The sequence below is a fragment of the Acinonyx jubatus genome, chromosome B3 (assembly GCF_027475565.1).
Source record: "Acinonyx jubatus isolate Ajub_Pintada_27869175 chromosome B3, VMU_Ajub_asm_v1.0, whole genome shotgun sequence".
Classification (NCBI taxonomy): Eukaryota; Metazoa; Chordata; class Mammalia; order Carnivora; family Felidae; genus Acinonyx; species Acinonyx jubatus.
Window position 1 is genome coordinate 70,388,646 of NC_069386.1, and position 20,352 is coordinate 70,408,997.

Here is a 20,352-nt window from a genome sequence, read left to right on the forward strand (position 1 = left end):
TTTCTTACCTAAAAGCTGGACATCTGTTGAACATCTATCTCTTAGCGCTCAGACCTTCCCCACCTTTGTGCATTTTTCCACACCAACCCATCAGTCTAGAATGCTCATCCTTTCTGTATTACCCAGCAAACCCCTGCTCGTCCTCTTGGCCCTGTTCAGATGGAGCTTCCTCTTGGAAGCTTTCCTGGATCAAAGAGAGAAAATAACTCCATCTCCTAAGCTCCCATAAAACCATGTTCATACACATATTATTACTTCTATCACACGTTTAGTTTCTCTAATTTCCCATAAGCTACTTAGAGGTCATGTATCTTAATATGCCCTGTGATTAACAGTTTCAGAAACAGAGAGCACAGTCCACAAATAGCTAGTTTCAAATAAAGATAAAATTCCCATTTTACATAATGAAATACAAGCACTGGAAATATAAATGACAGGTATGTAGAAAACAGCACATATGTGAAGTCATGCAAGATTCTAGAAACCTAGGTTGGTATCTTACACAACACTCATTCTCTTCCAGATTTCACAGGAAGACCTCTGTGTTTTTTCAGGTTGTTAGTTGACATAGACTAGAGGCAAAAATTAGGTCAAGGCTAAAAATTAGATAAAGTAATCCACTGCAAGTGGAGCAGAGGAAAAAAAACCCAAGAAGAACTTAAAAGGCTTTAAACTTCTGCAGATTTATGAACAGCAAAAAATTCACAGCCTCGAGTTTCCAGGATCAGGAGGTGATGAGATGGAGAATGTTTGTGTGAAGAAAAAATGGGGTATTACTAAAAATAAAAAGTAACATGGGTTCCTCTTTGCAAATGGCCCTCCCTTGCTCTATTTTTTCTAAGTGTTAAGCCTCTATGTAATGTGGCCCTTTGGTGGGCTGGAGTAGAATTAAAAAGAAGGGAAGTGGGTGAGACTGACCTGGCCTGTAGAATCTTGGGACATTTTATTGATGTCTGATGCCCACAGTGCCTTCAGAGCTTGGATAAAGTCATCTTACCAAGATCAAAATGTAAATTTGGAACAAGAATTGTATAAGAAAAATAAGAGAGCTCTTCCCATAATACATTCTACTCCTCTCCTGGTTTTAGCCCCTAACACAGAGTTCGGGACATCTAATGCAGTCAGTAAAGAATCCCACTAACTCAGAAATGAAAAATCATTTCCATATTATAAATATTTTTTCTTATTATACACCTTTCTCTCCTCCTTCTTTTCTCTTTCTTAATCCCTTTCTTCTTATATTTCTTCTTCATTTTCTTTTCTCTTCTCCTTCTCCTCCTCCTCCTCCTCCTCCTCCTTCTTCTTCTTCTTCATTTTCTAGACAACTTCTTGGGCTGGATAGCTGTGCTGGCCATTCCTAGTGATTCTCAAAAATACTGACATATCCTTCCAAAAAGTTCTCTCTTGAATTGGTCCTTGTTGCAAGATAATATATTAGAAACAGTATTTCTAGAAGGCATGGAAGAGTTAGTGAGTTAATGATAAATCCAAGTTTCCTTCTTGGAATTCCTCTCCTGAGTCTGGACTAGAAACTGCTAAATTCATTCTTGGACAATGGGTGCCCTGACCCAGACCACTACAATAGGATAATTTTAAGATTTTCTTCAGTCATGAACTAAAAGCAAGAGGATGTCTACATCCTCTGATTGCCATAGCCATTCTGGCACCCATGTGAAAGTCCCAGTCCATCAAGAAGACATGGGAGGGGTGCCTGGGTGGCTCAGTTGGTTAAGTGTCCAACTTCAGCTCATGTCATGATCTCTGGGTTCACGAATTCGAGCCCCACTTTGGGCTCCCTGCTATCAGTGCAGAACCCACTTTGGATCCTCTGTCTCCCTCTCTCTCTGCCCCTCCCCACCCCTCACTCTCTCTCAAAAATAAATAAACATTTTTTAAAAAAGAGAGAGACATGGGAGATTCCCAGTTCCTGCCCAGTCCTTGGCTTTTCCTCTAAGAGCTTATCCATGAACTAGAATCCACACCCTACCCCTAAGAAGTTTCTACATGAACATGACTCATGTTCTAAGGATGTCAGGGTTCAATTCATGCTATCCCATGCAGAGACCAGCACTGCTCTGTGATGCCATGTGGACTGGTGCTCCTCTGTCATGTATCTGTAGAGAGCCCTGACTGGGCCCACCCCAGCCAGAGTTTAAAAAATCTATGATCCTGGGGCACTTGGCTGGCTTAATCAGTAGAGCACATTAATCTTGATCTCAGGGTTGTGGGTTCGAGCCCATGTTGGGCATGGAGATTACTTTAAAAAAATTTTTTAAAGTAAAAAAACACATATTTTCAACAACAACAAATGACCTCTGGAACCATCATGCTCTCTTCAACATAGGTTTTTGCCGAAGCAGCCAGATCCAATTGTCAAATATCTGCCCTGTAGCAGGATGCTTTGTAATTGGACTAGTTTCAATACCAGCAACAACAATGCTGCCCTTAAGCATGAGTTAATCAGCCAATCACAAAGCAAGGAGACCCATACCAATCCGTGGGATTGCCTCATAGTTGGGATTTATGCATCAAGATGCAGATCTGACTTGTGCCTCTCCCTGCCTTAGGCTGAGAGACTGAGGCTTCCCCACCTGGTATCTGCCACCCAAGAGATAAATAAGCCCCGGAGAGTAAGGAGAAAACAAATGTGATTGGTTCCATCTGATTTGCTTGTCAGTTTTCTTTTTTAAATTAATAATAAAATTTACATTCAAAGGTATCTTGCGTTGTAAAAAGAAGGTGAAGGGAGGGAGGCAGGTAGGGAAGGAGGGAGGAAAATAAAACAATAAAATAGAAAAAAAGCAATATAAAAAGAAAGCAGCAAGAGACAGGAGACCAAGAACGAAAATGGAACACTTCGGGGCGCCTGGGTGACTCAGTCTGTTAGGCGTCCTGCTCTTGATTTCGGTTCAGGTCGTGATCTCATGGTTCATGAGTTCGGACTCCACTCTGACAGTGTGAAGTCTGCTTGGGATTCTCTCTCTCTCTCTGCCCCTCCCCCACTTGCTCACTCTTGTTTCTATCTCTCTCTCTCAAAATAAATAAATAATTTTTTAAAAATTATTTAAAAAATAAAAGGGAACACTTCAACATCCTCTGTCCTTCTGGTGGCCCAAACAGAGGAAAGGGAGTGTGCCCTGAGCCTTACAGACAGCCATAGATAAGACACCATCACTTGGGCAAACACTGAGCAACTACTACAACCAGTAATACAGTGGGAGGCCCTGGGAATAAGGGGACAAAGTCAAGATGGCTCCTAATGCTGCAGGGGAACCAACAACGACTGAGAATCTCAGACAAGTCACACTGCAGGTGCTGTTCCCCTGGATGCATACACTACGAGCTGAGGTGAAACCTGTGTCTCGTCTCTCCTCTCCTCTCCTCTCCTGGAGCACAGACACTGGGGAAAGCCCCTGAATAGTCCCTGGGTGGTTGGCCCTGATGACAGCAAGTGAGATCTGGGGATTTCTTTGGACTCATTTCACAAAGCACAGTGTGCGCCCATAATTTTGATAGTGACACTTGGGGTCACAACATGGTCTCAGCTATGTGAGTAGAAGTCTGAGGGAAACAGGATGTGGGATTTGGTCCAGATCTTCTTCCATTAGTTGACTGTAGAATCTTAGTAGATATTCCCTTCCTTTCTTCACTTGCAAAATGGTTATAGAGCAAGGCAAGGGCCCTTGCCACTGAGCTGAATGCAAACAGTCTCATTAAGCGGCTCACCTCAAAATAGCCATAGGCCCTAACTGACCAATTACAACCAGGCACAGTTCCTAAGATTACAAAAAAGGGGAAAAGTTCATACATCCCCATACTCCCTCTTCCTCACTACCGCCTCATCACAGACAGTCTCTCCTCTACTGTCCTGCCTACTGCTCCCTTGCAATGTAGTCAGTAAATTTCTACCTCTTTTGTTCTTTATTTAAATTACTTTTTTTTAATGTTTTTATTTATTTTTGAGAGAGCACAAGCAGGGGAGGAGCAGAGAGAGGGGGACAGAAGATCCAAAGAGGGCTGTGCACTGACAGCAGAGAGCCCTATATGGGGCTTGAACTCACAAACTGTGAGATCTTGACCGGAGCCAAAGTCAGATGCTCAACCAACTGAGCCACCCAGGCATCCCTTCTATCTCTTTTGGTCTACTTTGGGCAAATTCTTTCACCATCCACACCACCAACACCCACCCAATTGGGACACCCAACAATGGCCTGTGTGCATGTAAATTTGGTTTACATGCATAATTAAATTAAATCAAATAATTTTATTTGGATGGTGCATTATAAGCATGAGTCCCTGCATGTAAAAACTCAAATTTATATATTATATTATATTATATTATATTATATTATATTATATTGTATTGTATTATTATATAAAATATACAAAACAACCTTTGCATTTGAGCAAGATAAAAGATTAATACAAAAGAGTGAGGGGTGATCTCAGTAGTAACAACTTCTGAGACCATCTGGGTTAGTGGATTTGCCAACAGCCTGGAGAGAACAATCCATCAGTATTAATCTAACAGTTTCACTCCTCAGATATCTCTAGAGCAGGAAGTCTTCCCTTTTTTTAAATGTTTATTTATTTATTTTGAGAGGGAGAGAAGAAGAAGAAGGGAAAGGCATAGAGAAAGGAGAAAGAATCCCAAGCAGGCTCCACTGTCTGCATGGAGCCAGATGCAGGGCTCAAACTCATGAACTGGGGACCATGACCTGAGCAGAAATCTATAGTTGGCTGCTTAACACACTGAGCCACCCAGGTGCCCCAGGAAGTCTTTTTCTTCCTGCCCTTAACTACCTCTAGCCCAATAGAAAGCAAAAGGGCAAAATATCTTTAACTCTAGGAGGATGTCCTGGGTGATGAGTTGTGATATATAGCTTAGACCCCCTCAGCATCCTTCATTTATCATCCCTATGGCTATCTAAGAAGGCACAGAAATATAGAAAGAAACCAGTAACACTTTTAAACACCTATTTTGTGTCAGGCATATACATACACACATATATCCTATATACATATAGAAAGAGACTTACTATATATTTCTTATATATTTGTAAATATATGATGCATATATTTGCTGTATAGCAAATCACTGACTTAAAACAGCAATTATTTATTAATTTTCATTATTATGTAAATTGCCTGAACTCAGCTAGGTTAGCTCATCTCTGGACAACTCTGGTGTCAACTGGGCTGGCTCTTGTGGTTGTCATTTAAGGTGACTTCACTCACATATTGAGTTCCCCCAGATGGGATGACTGGATGTTGGGCCTTTGTCTCCTCCGGTTCATTCACCCTCTAAGACCCCCCTCTCCACATGGTTCTCTAGAAAGAGATGCTCGGAGCTCCATAAGAGTGAGCACAGAGGTCACAAGATCCAAACTTGGAAGATGTATGTGGCCACCTTCCATCAGTCAAAGCAGCTTAGAATGAATGCAGGAGAGGATTATACAAGGTCATATATGTAGTATGATAGACCAGGGGCCATTCTGTAATATTCCACTACAGAGCAAAAGCATAAATTCCTACCATAGCCCCAACCATGCGTAGCTCACCAAGACCTCCCACCTCAGGTTCCATCAGGGTTTCTGTGATCACTGCAGCCTCCATCCCCAAATGGAGCAGGTTTATAAGCTCTTTCTGGCAGCCATTCTGGGCCTGCTGACTTTCCAAGTCAACACAGGGCTTATGCACCAAGCTGAAGAAATGGTGAAGGCTAGACTAGTCGCCTCACTAGAATGGCTGGACAATGAAACTCTTCTCCTCATGATCTCTTGACCTCCAGAGCCTCTCCATCCCTGTGGGCTCTCCAGTAATGAAGGGCTTTATAAAGACAGTTGGTTTTCATCTTTGTTGAGGGCAGAGCAACAAAAATACTTCCAATGCTTCCAAATTCTGCAATTTCCCAAATGCAATACAAGAAAAGGCAAAAATCACTTAATATGGGACTCTTTATGAATCAGGGGAACACAAGGATTATATATTAGTGATCAGCACATAGGCTTAAAGTCTTCTTAGGCATCTTAATAAATACTCAAAAGAACAAAAACAAAAATTCTCCTGGAATCCTACCTTATTTGACTCTTTAATGCAATAACTGCTCTTTTGCACATCTAGGAAAAGTCACTGATTGAGTGACCCAACCCAAATGTTTGGCTCAGCTCCAGTTAACATCCTCCTGCCCTTGCCTTGGATATTAGCCTGATCACGGGTAACCACATTTATATCTTTAGCCTCAAAGAATGGTGGGGCAGAGAAACAGCCGTAGGGATGATACAAATTCAATGTAAGACATGCCAGTGTGAAACAACTCCTTCCCCTCTGCCTAAGTATGCTACACTTGATAAAACTAGTACATGATATATCCAAAACCCTAATGAAAACACATTTACTCACATTACACATGAATAGGATGAGCTAACAAAGCATTTGAATGTGAAGTGTTTTTGTAGAGCTAATACTAATTATTTCCTTAATTAATTTACTTATTTTGAGAGAGAGAGCACATATGCATACTTGAGAGTGAGCGGGAGAAGGGCAGAGAGAGAGGGAGAGAAGCCCAAGCAGGCTCCTTGCTATCAGTCAGTGCAGAGTCTGATGCGGGGCCTGAACTCACAAAACGTGAGATCATGACCTGAGCCGAAATCAAGAGTCAGATGCTTAACCGACTGAGCCACCCAAGCACCCAGAGATAATACCATTTAAATCAGGTAATCAGAAGTACTGCTTGACAACTATATATGTAGCTGATCACTAAAAAAAATGGCCCCCAAAACATACCAATTTACTTAGTATGTTCTAAAGACATGTGTTTCACAGGCAGGGATAATGACACAGGTCCTGGGGGATAAAAAGGGTGAGGACCACCAGAATGGAGACCCACCCTCTCTCTCTTACATCCTAGAATGCATATTTTATTATGGCAACAACATTATTACCTAGAAAATAACCAGGATAATACAGATAAGTTATCCTGAATGATTGTCCCTATTTTAGAGACAAAGAAACTGAGACAAGAAGAAAGAAAGGATTTACCCTAAAGAGACTGTGTACCCTCAATCCCTCTAAGAGACAGCCCAGAATAAATGGGAACACTCTGGCTTTGAGGGAAACACTCTTGGTTCTGTCACTACTGTCTTTTAACTATGTGGGCCTCTGCTCATGTTTAAAATGGAAATAATAGTATCTATTTTGTGGGATGTTTTGAGGGTCAATTTTGTTTTTGAGGGTCAATTTGTTGGATGTTTTAAATGAGTCAATTTAAGTACAGTGCTTATCCTGTAGAAGTTGCATGAAAATGAGAGCCTACGATTTTGTCAAAAATTTTCTGTATGTGATTAGAAACTAAATTAGTTGCCCTTGTATCCAAGTTTATCTCACACATATAAACAGGTATTGCTTTCACTCTCTCCAGGATTAAAAGATCAGAATGTTGAAACAATAGTGCTGACTTCTATGTACAGAGACGTTACTGGGCTCTCATTACAAGGAAAACATTTTGCTGGTAATGTTGTTATAGTCTGAAAAATAATACTTCCCAGAATTCCTTGGAGCCAATGATATACACGGGCATCTGGAAGATTGGGTGTTGCCAACCCACAGGTCCCTCTGCCCCACACTGCACAGGATCCGACGCCAGGTCCTCGGAACACTGACAGTGTGCATAGGAGTGAGCTTGTCAGTAGCTAAATACACAGGGCTTGTTGCTGTTTTGTTCCAGGATATATATTCCAGCTTTATAGTCGTAAACAAAGTGTACACCCTGAATAACACATTGATTAAGGAAATGAATAAACAGCCATAGAACCAGGAGAATATTATTCAGCCATTAACTAGAGTGAGGTACATCCTTTGCCAAAAATATTGTTAGTGACCAAAAAAATAAGGTGTGGAACACTGTGTATAGGATGCTACTATATGTGGGGTAAAATGGGGGAGAGACACACAAACACACACAAACCTAAATGCACACCAATAAGTTTATGTATGCGTACAGGCTTATATATTATGTACACATAACATATGTGAAAAGACACAAAGAAAGTGAATACTTGCTGCTTTTAGAAAAGAAACTCGGGGGTGGGGAGTGTCGCCTGGGTGGCTCAGTTGGCTGAGCAGCCGACTCTTGATTTCAGCTCAGGTCATAATCTCAGGGTCATGGAATGATGCCCCTCACTGGGCTCCATGCGGAGTGTGGGATCTGCTTGGGATTCTCTCTCTCTCCCCCTCTGCACCTCTCTCTCTCTCTCTAAAATAAAAAAAAAGAAAAGAAACTGGGGACTGGAACAGAAGAGCCAAGAGCTCTGCTGATATTCTCTTCCCAGCCCAGCTCCCCCTCCATCCTCACCCTGCTGTTGGAGGCTCATGCCACACAATGGATGCTCATTAGATGTGTCTGTTGCTGGCCTTCTCTCTTTGGAAAGTGTGACTGTCCCAAGGCAACAGGTAGAATGAGACAGAGCCTGGGGGCCAGTTCACAGAAGAAGGGTTAAAACTTTATGCTTTGGGGGTGTCTGGGTGGCTCAGTCAGTTAAGCGGCTAACTTCAGCTCAGGTCATGATCTCATAGTCTGTGAGTTCAAGCCCCATGTCAGGCTCTGCGCTGACAGCTTAGAGCCTGGAGCCTGCTTCCAATTCTGTGTCTCCCTCTCTCTCTGCCCCTCGCCTGCTTGCTCTCTGTCTCTTTCTCTCAAAAATAATAAACATTTAGGGGCTCCTGGGTGGCTCAGTCGGTTAAGCGGCTGACTTCGGCTCAGGTCATGATCTCGTGGTCCGTGAGTTCGAGCCCTGCGTCGGGCTCTGTGCTGACAGGTCAGAGCCTGGAGCCTGTTTCAGATTCTGTGTCTCCCTCTCTCTGACCCTCTCCCATTCATGCTCTGTCTCTCTCTGTCTCAAAAATAAATAAATGTTAAAAAAATTAAAAAATAATAATAAAAAATAATAAACATTTAAAAAGTTTAAAAAATAATTAAAAAAAAAACCTTTATGCTTTGGAAGCCAATCTGCTCTGAGATATTTAAATCCTATGTGTCTGTTTCTCATCGTCTTCCACAGGGCTCAAAAAGCCTTTCTTTTTTTTTTTTTTTTTAATGTTTATTTTTGAGAGAGAGAGTGGATGAGGAGGGGTGGGGTGGGGGGCAGAGAGAGAGGGAGACACAGAATCCAAAGCAGGCTCCAGGCTCTGAGCTGTCAGCACAAAGCCTGATGCGGGACTTGAACTCATGAACTGCGAGATCATGACCTGAGCCGAAGTTGGACGCTCAACCGACTAAGCCACCCAGGCATCCCTCAAAAAGCCTTTTAAAAGCTAAAGCTGGTCTCAGCCTTTGCTCACAGAACCAAGAGGAAAAGAAGTTCCCCTCTTGGCTGTCGGGGAGCAAGGCAATAGCGCCTCTGTGAGAGAAGGGGGTGCAGCCGCCAGAAGAGAGAAGCTGCCAGTGGGGATCAGGGTCAGCGACTGCAGGAGTGTTATTAGAGCAGCTCTTGAACAAACTAGCCCCAAGACTCAGAGAGCATCACCTTAGGGTGGGATCAAGGCTTCCTGAAGTAGATGCTTCCCCTGCTCCCACCCCTCACACTATGCACCCAGCAAAGATTCTCCGGGTGAAAGGGGAGCCGAGAAAACTTGGAAAAGAGGCAGGTGTCAGCCTAGGATGTCACATCTGGCCAGAAAGGGCATTTACCCACAGAGGAGACAAAGTGAGTGGCCCTTCTCCTGTTGTCCACCCATGATTCCTCTTCCCAACCCCTGAACTTGAGGAGCCCGAGAAAGCTGGCAGGCAGGGGTCAGTGAGGTGTGCAGCTTCTGGGAAGCCGAGTGAAGGGGAGGACCACAGAAGGCAGTCCTACTTGGGCACAGTAGTGCTGAACTCCCCAAACCGCCCACAGTGGTCCTGGAGTCTAGCCCTCCAGATGAACCGGCTAGCTCTGCACACAGGCCTGCTTGGGGACCAGATCCTAGATCTGTAAGGATAGTCATGGGGATAGGACCCCTGGGAGACCACACACTCAGTGACCTTGGGTTTTCAGAGGTAAGCTAGTTGTCCACTGCAGGATCCCAGCACCTTGCAGGTAGGGCACTGCATATGTCATTTATCCTTCAGAAGCTCTAGTGAGTGAAGGTAATGATGGACTTGCAGACCTGGAGACCATTCCCCTGAGCTGCTTCCTCACCTGGCCATATCAACTAGACCCCCATGGTGAACTGGACCTCCAGGAGCTCTGATTCCACAATAGAAGTCCTAGGCCTGGGAGAAAATAGTCTGATCTAGCAGCAGAAGCAAAAGAGTCCACGTCAGAATCATGGTTTCTGAGAAAAACATGAAGGAAGCATCAGTCCCTGCCTGAGACACAGTGTCTTCCCCCTTTCCTCATCAGGAAATGTAGTGTTGCAAATTCCCTCCCCTCCACGTTTTTCTACACTGCCTTTTCTTTTTTTTTTTTAAACATGTTTTTAATGCTTTATTTTATTTTTGAGAGAGACAGAGAAAGCACAAGTAGGTGAGGGGCAGAAAGAGAGAGAGAGAGAGAGAGAGAGAGAGAGAGAGAGAGAATCCCAAGCAGGCTCTGCACTGCCAGCACAGAGCCCGATGCAGGGCTCAAACTCATGAACTATGAGATCATGACCGGAACCGAAACAAAGAGTCCAACGCTTAACCCACTGAGACACCCAGGCACCCCTACCTACACTGCCTTTTCTGCACCATCTCAGAAACACACTTGGTCACACCCTCTTCTACTTGACCCATCTTGTTCCCAGTGAGAACGGAGCCCCCTCAAAGTCAGCTGAAAGGAAGGTTTTCATAGGTGTGCTTTCCCCCTGCAGAATGTCCGTTCCTGAAGGGAACAGTCTACAACACCAGTCTCTGATGTCTCTGCCCGGAATGTTATCTGTCATATGGAAGGGACTCTATAAATGTTTACAGTATAACCAGTTTGGGATCAGTGGATCAAAGGACATCTTTTTGGCTTCAAACATATTGCAAACTGCCCTCCAAAACATTTGCACCTATTTACAATGCCATCTGCTATGCATAGAGTATAGATTTCACTGCAACCTATTTTATTAGGAGAAACTGTGTCTTAATGTGTTTTTTTAATGTTTATCTATTTTTGAAAGAGCACAAGTAGGGGAGGGACAGAGAAAGCAGGGAGGTGTGGTAGGGGACAGAGGATCTGAAGTGGCCTCTGCGCTGACAGCATCAAACCTGAAGCAGGGGCTCGAATTCAAACTGTGAGATCACAACCTGAGCCGAAGCCAGATGCTCAACCAATTGAGCCACTCAGGCGCCCCACTGTGTCCTAATATTTTGACATGTCTTTCTTTACTAGTGAGGTTAGATATCTTCTCCAACGTTCATTTTACTAAACATAATCCTCTATTGTGAATTGTCTCTTTATATCCCAGTAATCCTTTTCTCAAAGTTTGCCAAGACTATAGCTGAATTTCTTTCTCTCCCTACGCAAGAAGCCACAGGCCCAACCTTAAATGGAGGACTTTTCCTAAACTATGTAGATCCGTATCAGTGTGCCCAGAAGGCAGCTTACAAACTAAGTTTGCTACAAGGCCTAGGGCAGTTAGGATTCTCTGCATTATGGACTCTTTTCTCGGGATGAGCTTCAGGTAAGAAATAATCTCCTGGGTGGCTCAGTCAGTTAGGTGCCCAACTTTAGTTCAGGTCATGATCTCACAGTTCATGGGTTAGAGCCCCACATCAGGCTCTCTGCTGTCAGCACGAATCCCACTTCGGATCCCCTGTCCCCCTCTGTCTCTGCCCCTCCCCTGCTTGTGATCTCTCAAAAATTAATAAATAAACTTAAAAAAAAAGAAATATAGTCTCACTGTTTTCAGCAGATTGCTAAAACTTCTGGGAAAATGCAAGTATATGAAAATGGTCCTTCCTTCCTATCCTTTAAAACTTGCCAAGTCTGGAGGTGCCTGGGTGGCTCAGTTCATTGGACTTCTGACTTGGGCTCAGGTCATGTCCTCACGTTCACGAGTTCAAGCCCCACATCAGGCTCTGTGCTGACAGCTCAGAGCTTGGAGCCTGCTTCGGATTCTCTCTCTCTCTCTCTCTCTCTCTCTCTCTCTCTCTCCCTCCCTCCCTCCCTCCCTCAAAAATAAATAAGCATTAAAAAAATAACAACAAAAAAGCAAAAACAAAACAAACAAAAACCTGCCAAGTCTGTTCTCTAGAACTTCTCCCCTTAAACCTCTAAATGGAGAGGGAAAGCAGAAGTGGGCTACAGGTGGTATTGACAGAGCATAGCTCAAGGACAAGTCCACACTGAGAACTTTTTAGCCAACTGTGTGATCAGTTGGTTAAGTTGTTGTGATACAAATTTGAAATACAAAGTCTTTTTCTTCAAAAAGTGTAGCCTGAGATTTTAGTCTATCCTTATACCTCCCTCATATGGACCTCCCTCTGTTTCCTCTCATTGACATTTACATAATGAATAAATATTATTTTACCAGGGTAACAATGACTTTCCACAGTACATACTAGATAGTGTTAGGGAAGGTTTATAGCTACTATCTCATGCCAGACAATTGGTTTGGCCCAATCTCACCCACTCTTCAGACTTTGGAGCCTGCTCCAGTTTATTTCAAAGTCCTGTACTCCCAGTCCCCATTTTAGGCCAGGGCAATTTATCCCTTGATCTTGGAAGAAGCAGGTTCTTTCCATCTGAACTTAGGGCCCTCATGACTCAAAGAGAAACTGCTCTCCTCACTTGTCCATACAAAGCCAGCTCAAGAGTTTATCTGTATTTTGTTTGGAGAACATTTCTAAACTAATCTCTTTATGGCCAGCAATTCTAAACTCCTCCTGCCCCAAAGGCTTTCTCTCCCTTATCTGTACTCTAAAGAAACTCTTCTTAAAATTCATTAACTATAGGACATCCAGAAGGCCAGCAACACATCTCTTTCAGGCGCTCATCCCATTCACTGAAAAATTATTTGATCAGGAATTATTAGGAATCACCTATTACTTTGTACTTGACTTTGCCTCAGTGCTGAAGATACAGCCAGAACTACCCTTGGACCAAGACCCTTCCCTGGGCCTCACATTTAAGAAAGGCCCACAGGTAACTAACACTATTATTTTATATAAAATAATAAATTTATTACAGAACACAGAGGTGCTTCTGTGGCTTGAGGTCCAATGTGACCAATAACCCTAAACCTCTACACTTCTCTTGTCCAAGATCCTTAAAACAGGGCTATGTCTGAGTAATGACACTGCTTACAGATTGTGCCTCTGCCAGAATAGGTGACAAACACTGCTTCCAAGTTCTGGAAGAATCTGAGCAGCAGAAGCATGTCAGTGAAAGAAAACACTGACTTGTCAAATTCTTCCCTTCAGGTGGCATGAATGAAGCACATTTTTATATTGTGATGTATCTTGGTGCCAAGCATCTCTTTCCTTCTTTTGCTTCATGTTCCAAGGCACAGTTCTGAAGGTACTCACAAATTAGCACAATTTCCCCCAACGGTTGTACATGGCAACTGAGGCATGTTTTGCAATATTCAACAATTTCTTTACTCTTTTAAGTTTGTACATATGTAGTGTGACTCTTCTTACTAATTCTTTACAAGGCTCTATCTATCCAGATATTGCTGTAAGAAGTGGGAAAAATCGCAATAGAAGTTGTAGAACTTCATATAATAAAATGAAAGTAATCCATAACAGTGTGATCATCTTAATTTAACATATGCAACCCCATTTCAATGTTACAACATTGTAAAACTCACAACTCATTTCTTAAAGTATTGCTTTAAGAACGGTATTGACAACACTAATCACGATCACCTTGCAAAATATCTTCAAACAGAAATTAATTTTTAAAAACTAATAACTTACAGGGTACCTGGATGGCTCAGTCATTTAGCATTCAACTCTTAATCTCAGCTCAGGTGTTGATCTCAGGGCTGTGACTTCAAGCCCCACACTGCACTCCACACTGGGTGTAAAGCCTACTTAAAAAAAAAATTAAAAATAAAATAATATAAATAAAAAGTAATAGCTTACAACGATCCAAGAAAGATTAGCTAATTGGATATCCATTACTGTCAGAGGAACATAAATTGTGTAAAAATCTAGACTGTAAAAACCACTGATATTGCTGAAATGGAGGCAAAAAAAATAAATTTTCAGCTGTGCCTTTAGGCCAATCTATCTGCCTTCCTTCCTTCAAACAGAAGACATCCAACACATCATCGACTTATATGCTGCTTTCAACAAGAGTGGTTGTATGGACACAATTGTATGGATGGTAGCTACTTCAGGTGGAAAGGATTTGCAGGACTACAGAAAGGAGACTTGAGGATATGGGACCCTGGGCTCCTCATATGTTTCTGGGTCACTGATGCTATCAGCATCTGAGGGAAATGAGCAGAGGTTGGGAGATTTCAAGCAAGGGTGAGTCATGCACGTTTTGCCTCCTCCCAGCCCAGGAGCCCTTACATTCCCTTTCAGCCACCTGTGCTTTCAGCCATCAGCACTCTCTTTCCTTCCATGACCATCGCCTTTCCTTTCCCAAGACCTACTAACCAGGACAGGAACCATCTTGAGCTGGAACCATATCATATCAAGAGCTGGAATAAAGCTCGACAATGGCTCCCTAGAGAGAACATCAGGATCAGAAAAAGGAACAATCGGATCATTTCCAAAAGCTATGAATCCCCAGCAAGGAGTCAGAGAGGGCTATAAAGGAGCAGATGAAAGTGACTTTAAATGAGCTTGCAGTGATGAAGGATGGAGTAAGAAAGGGCAGAGGGACGGAGCTGAGGACAGAGGGAGAGCTGAGGTAGCTGGACCCTGGCAACTGGAAGCCAGATTCAGGAGTAACTTAGGAAGGGAAGTGAGACCTGGGGAAAGTTAAGAAGAACCATGCCAACCACAGGAGGGCACTGCGTCCCCGTGGGCTAGCCTGTAATGTCTAGGACCAACAAAGGGAAGAAGTCAGACAAGGACAGTGCTCCCAGCAGAAAGCATCTCTCCCTCTTCCTGACTCTTGGGTTTCTCATGCTGACACATCTATAGGAGAGGGACACACAGTCACCACCATGTCACACACCACCTGCGTGACAGATACATACACACACACTCACACGTGTACACATGGTATCCTCCCTCTTCTGAAGATTACCTTGCTAACAGTGTTCTCTGTGTAGCAAATGAGCGGAGAAGGCCTGCCTTCCTTTCCATAATGCACAATAGCACCTCTTGTCAGGCAAGGCCGATGCAGGTTGGAGTTCTTTGCCTTTCCCTCAGCTTAAAAATATCAGGGCTTTAAGATATGGAAACAGCCTTGGGGTACCTGGGTGGCTCAGTGGATTGGGCATCCAACTCTTGATTTTGGCTCAGGTCATGATATCATGGTTGTACAATCAAGCCCTGAGACAGGCTCCACACTGAGAGAGTAGCCTGCTTAAGATATTCTCATTCTCTCTCTCTCTCTCTCTCTCTCTCTCTCTCTCTCTCTCCTCCCCTCTCCCTCTGCCCCTCTCCTCCTCTTGCACACATACTCTCTCTCTCTAAAATTAAAAAAAATGTTTAAAGGAAAAAACAGATATGGGAGCAGATTAAATGCCCATATATGGGTAAATGGATTAAAAAATAATAATAATCCGGGGCACCTGGGTGGCTCAGTCAGTTAAGCATCTAACTTTGGCTCAGGTCATGATTTCATGGTTCATGGATTTGAGCCCCACATTGGGCTCTACACTGACAGTGTGGAGCCTTCTTGGGATTCTCTCTCTCTTATTCTCTCTCTCTCTCTCTGCCCCACCCCTACTTGCACTCTCTCTGTCTCAAAATAAATAAGTAAACTTAAAAAAAAAAATAATCCACACAATGGGTTATTCAGCCATGAGAAAGGAGAATATTCTGACATTTGTGACAAAATGTATGGAACTTGAGCACATTATGCTAAGTGAGATAAGTCAGACAGAAAAAGACAAGTATTGTATGATATCACTTATAAGTGGAATCTAAAAAAGTCAAACTTGTAAAAACCAGAGAGTAAAATGGTGGTTACCAGGGGACAGGGCGTGAGGGAATAAGACTGATGTTGCTTAAGGGTACAAACTTGAAATGAGTAGTAAATAAGTCATAGAGATCTAATGCACAGTATAGTGAATATGATAATAATGTTGTACTACAATTATCAAAATTGCTAAGAGACTAAAATGTAATTATCCCAAATACTAAAGGGAAAGGATAATTATATAATGCGTTAAAGGTGCTAAATATAGCTATAAAGGCAATCGTATCACAATATATAAATATATCAAGTTAGCACATTGTACATCTTAAATTTACACAATGCTGTATGTCAAACATTCAATTTTTTAGTCAGGGCTTTTGCAATATCCTACCTGTCCTCATACTAAGTTCATATGTTCTTCTTGACATCAAACGTTGCCTTCGTAAGAAAGAAGGGTAGGAGATCAAAGAAGAAGTCAATCATGATTCATCTTAGAGAAAAATATTCTTGTATCAAAATATAGGTTCCCTTGTATCAAAACATAGGTTCCCTGGATGATGTGTGTTACCAATCAGCCTTCTGAAAGACAACAAAGAGAAAATTGCAGTTGGCCAGAGGGTGAAACCATTTTTTTTGAAGTGTTCTTGAGGAGAAAGAAGTGGATTGGCCTCATAAAAAGCAGTCAAAAATTCTCTGAGCAACTCTAGAATTCCAAACATTCTTCCTGTATAAGTATCACCCACCTGGAGGAGGAGTCCAAAAGTCTGGGTGAGTGTGCAGTCCCCACCATAGCAAGAAGAGGATTTTGGTGAGTCTGTAAAGAACCTCAGAATGTCTGATTTAAGGAGCCAATATTTTAAATAACACCTTCATTTTTTTCCTTACTAGGGAAGTAACACATATTCAATACAGAAATGTTATAAAACCAGAAAAAAAAAAAACTACAAATCAAAAAAAGAAAGAAAGAAAGAAAGAAAGAAAGAAAGAAAGAAAGAAAGAAAGAGTCTATCTGTAATCTCATAAACCAAAGATAAACACTCTTCATCTTTATAAATTTCCAATCAGTATTTTTTCTGGTTGTATTTAAAACTAAAATATGTCATAGGATACATAGTATTTTATGTTGTGCTTTTTTTGTTTCCCCTTAACAATATAAAGGGAATGTTTCCCCATTTCCATAAGCTTTCTCCTGGGGTGTATTTTATTAGTGGCAGCGTTGTTTTCCTTCTCAATTGGTGTCATCACTTATTTATTCTTTCTCTTATTGCTGAGTGCTTTGGATATTTTCCCTACTCAGGACAACAGCCTGAGAGCTGAGTTTGAAATTTTGCCTCAGTGGTGGCAGCTCCCCACAAGCTGTTTCAAGTGCATGCGATTACCAGGGTGGGGACCTGTTCTCCTTGAAGTTCTTGTTCTTTGTTTCATTTTAGAGTGGTGTTATAAGACAAAATTCAACCAAGTAAATCTGAATATCTGATTGGCTTTATTAATCAATGCATGAGAAAGCATCCTATCTAGTAAGTGGAGGGGAGCTCCTAGGAATTCTACAAAATGGAAAGTTTTCCTAGGAAGGAGGTGGGACAAGAAGTTATTAGCAGAAGAAAAGAAAAGATTGTTTCAGGCCAGGACATTTTTTGAGGAAGCAGGGAGGGGAATGGCAGGGTTTTTATCATACAGGTTACCACATTAGTGCTGATCAGGACATTTCAGATTGACTGTTAAAAGGTTGCATTCGTGGAACAGATTGAAACTAATTCGATCTTTCTTTGCTGTTGTCAGGGACAAATGACTCCATTTTGGATTTCTTTCTTTTTTAACAATGTTAACAACATACCTCACTTCTGGCAAAACAAAAATGCATGCTCTTCTAATCAATGGAAGGATATCTGGGCCAGCCTACATGGCTGTAGGTATCTTACAGACAAAAACAAAAAAAAAAGACAAAAAAAAACCGAAAGAGGATGTACTGGCTTGACTTCACCCACTTCTAGTTTCATTCTTCTACAATTTTTCCCAAAGTGAGCATAAAACAAAATGGATGACTGTTCCAGAATTTTCCTGTTTCCAGAATGTTATAAAAATTGTCATTATTTTTCACTTCCTGCCCGATTGCAGAGATGACAGCACAGCTTGACTCAGTAAGTGGCATCCTGTGGCATAGAGATGTTGTTACAGGTTCAGACAGAAGGGAGTTCTCTGCGTTCTTTTCCTCCTGTGGGGAGGCTCTGCCTTAAGCCATTCACTTTCCATCACTCAGGTTTCCTTTAGGTTAATGACAAGGAGCCAGTGATGGAAACTCAGTTCCCTCAAAGGAATCTGGCCACCCCAGGTTGCAGTCCTAAATTGATGGTGTTTAAAAAAAAAAAAAAAAAAAAGGCCCAAAATAGAGTCATTTGCCCTCCACAACAGCCAAGAAAGACTCAATTAGTTTCACTCTATCCCAGGAACAGGACTTTTAAAGAGTCAATCTGAAATCTCCTCATCACTACTGCAGTAATCTGTAGGATGAAAACCCTGTGTTTCTGCCCCTCTCCCCCCAAAAGACTTCCTGGCCTGAAACAATCCTTTCTTTTCTTTTGCTAATAACTTCTTGTCCCAACCTTCTTATAAAGACCTTCTATTTTGTACAATTCCTAGGAGCTCCCCTCTATTTGCTAGAGAGCATGCTTTCTGATTCATGCATTGATTAATACAGCCAATTATGATGCAGCCTGGCCAGGTTTGAGGACCCAGAGGGGTTCCGCAGGACCAGCCAAGAGGATCCCCAGCTTCACACAGGATAGAAAGAAATCAAACATGAGTGAGCAGGCAGGAAGTAAAAGCAGAGTTTATTGAAGACATAGAGTGCAGACAGATACAGACAGAACATCTGGGACACTCAGAAAGGAAAGGAGAGAAAGTTTTGTCTTTGTTTGCAGTATGAGGTTTTTACTGACAATTGTGCTCTGGTGCACATGCCCTCTCAGGCATCCAGGAACTGGTCAGAACAAGGACAGGGCCAGGTATCCATCATAAGTCACTTATTCCCTGGAGGCAGGGGGTTTAGGCACCCAGATGTCCAGTGCCAATGGTCTAGAATACACACATGTGGCCTCACCTGCTCATTCTTGCCTGGTCACTCCTTAGATGTTATCTACTCTGCTGGAAGACTCCAAAGAAATCATTAACTCCTTGTCCCTTATCAGGAAGACATACACTAAGGCATGCATAAGGTAGAGGTGCAGGTCCTAGCAAGAATAGAAACAAGAGAAGGAGAAAAAACAGCTTTTTTTCATGGGGTCCTTTCAGTTTTCCCTATCTCAATGAGATCTTCTAATTTACTCAGTTGGATTTTTTTTCTTCAACAATGGAAGGTGAGTAACAAGAAGAGATTGCTTATAGCTCTAAGATACATAGAGACAAATCAGAAGGATGTCAGTCAACCTAATACTGGACACGTATTGTAAATTGTGAGAAATAAGCCCACTTCCCCAGTCAAAGGAGGGACACGGAGACTAGGAGCACAGTGAAGGGAGGATTTAATCAACATTCTCGTAAGAGCAGGTGTCTGATGGACAGGCACACTCCGGGTGGTTACAGCAGACAATTTATCTCCTAGCATGCAAGTCCCTCCCCTGGATCCTTATTGGCTGAGTACTACAGAGGTTACAGCCTTCACCCAGAAGTTGCCTATGCCCACGTGAAGCCAAAAAGTAGTCTGATTGGAACAAATCCTTGGGGCGATGCAGAGACTTCAGTTCTTTGGCACATGCTCACTGCAAAGCCCGCAAAAAATAAGCCCTCAAAATGGATAAGAGAAGAACCAGGAAGGGAAGTGTCTAAGGGTTTGGGACTCCATTGTCAGGCTGGGTGGGGTGAGGGGGACAGTGTTCATACATAGTTTCAATACATAGTTTCATACATAGTTTCAGTAAACCTACTGTTAACTAGACAGCACAGCTTTTATTTGGTATTTGAAAGTGAATCATCTCACTTCCCACATAAATCATGTGATTTGTTTAAGTATTTTTAATAGATGCCCCATCTCCACTGAAGTGAGCTTGTTTTGACAGAAGGTTTTCACCTTACCTTGTCAAATTACAAAATTATATTGTTCTTAAGAAATCTCATAGACAGGGTTGCCTGGCTGGCTCAGTTGGTGGAGCATGCTACTCTTCATCTCCAGGTTGTGAGCTCAAGCCCCACGTTGGGTGTACAGATTACCTAAAAAATAATACAATCTTTAAAAAGAAAAGACAGAAAGAAATCTCATAAACATGTTTATGTAATCTTTTCAAATTTGTTTTTCATATTTATTTACTTACTTACTTACTTACTTATTTATTTATTTATTTATTTATTTATTTATTTATTTATT

At 42.2% G+C, this 20,352-nt stretch overlaps 1 long non-coding RNA gene across 5 annotated transcripts in view; it reads right to left on the reverse strand.

The window, feature by feature from the left end:
• The window catches only part of LOC106971411 (uncharacterized), a 51,384-nt gene that overhangs the window by 17,650 nt on the left and 13,382 nt on the right, over window positions 1-20,352 (reverse strand). For 3 of the 5 annotated variants that reach the window (XR_008299268.1, XR_001429659.3, XR_008299271.1), the window contains 4 exons: window positions 20,064-20,198; window positions 19,093-19,222; window positions 16,387-16,574; window positions 13,868-13,980 (listed from right to left, as the gene is read on the reverse strand). This is a non-coding gene — a long non-coding RNA (uncharacterized LOC106971411). Of the gene's footprint in view, window positions 1-13,867; window positions 13,984-16,386; window positions 16,575-19,092; window positions 19,223-20,063; window positions 20,216-20,352 lie in introns of all 5 variants that reach the window. The other 2 variants (XR_008299269.1, XR_008299270.1) reach the window with 2 other exon arrangements.